Here is a 1,083-nt window from a genome sequence, read left to right on the forward strand (position 1 = left end):
AAGTACATGTTTGTACTCAGCCTTTAAAATGTACAGTGGAGAAGGGGGCTCATTTCTTTGATTCAGCCGCGAGGTGGAGAGAGGCAGCGAATGCACAGTATGGCTCTGGGGTGTCCCTGACCAGAGCTGTCCTGAATCAGCATGGCATTTTCCTGGAGAAGCCCCTGAACATGGGAAATTTCGCTTGGGGATTCCTAACTGCAGACTAGGATACGGATGAAGACAGGTTTAAATATACACACAGCTGTAAACTCCATCTGAGCTCTCAATTAAGATATCACAGTCCAGTATTCAACCTGAGGAGCCAGTAGTACAGAGACGGGGGGTGCCTGATTACCGTTTGAGTGGTCTAAAATGAGCTTATTCCTCAAATGATACAGGAGCAGACATCGCACAAGGCAGAAGTCACCAGGCAGAGATGGATGCAGCTGATACTCAGCCTCCCTCGAGGGGTTTTGCTTAGGGATATGAGAGTCTGTTTGAACCCCAAACTGAGATGAAACCTGGAGAGCTCCATAGAGAGTAAGATTAAAAATCTTAGCTAATATCATGGCATATGATGGGGAATCAATGCCCTCAGACTGATGCACCTTTCCCAACTTTTATCAAGCTGTTACAGAGAAGAATGGAACAGTACTGCCTGCAGCCTGTGCATCCTCCCTCACTCCTTTCCCAGGCATCTGTACTTGGAGAAGGTACCTGCCTGCCTAAAAGCTGGTCTTGGAGGACGGGCAAAGACATTCCCCACCCTGCTACAAGCTACAGCTGCAAAACAAGAGGCCAGAATCTTGCTACAAGGATCACACAGAAAAGTTTGGCTTCAAAAGGCAGTAGTAGTTTTTTCTACAGTGGCCAAGATGAATGCAAGGCTCACCTGATGGAAGTATCATACTTCAGAGCTCAGGGCATCGTCCTCCTTCCTTCTCTACACTGAACACTCCCTGTGTACCAAAGATTTAGTACCTCACCACACTCCACTTGCTGAAGGGTTCTGAACATCCATGCAATCACGATGGCATCCTTGTAGAAACACCTTCAAAGGTGCCTACACTTTTGCACACATAGCACTGGCAGTTGTATGCA

This window comes from Egretta garzetta, unplaced genomic scaffold (genome assembly GCF_000687185.1).
Source record: "Egretta garzetta isolate BGI_Z169 unplaced genomic scaffold, ASM68718v1 scaffold69, whole genome shotgun sequence".
Lineage (NCBI taxonomy): Eukaryota > Metazoa > Chordata > Aves > Pelecaniformes > Ardeidae > Egretta > Egretta garzetta.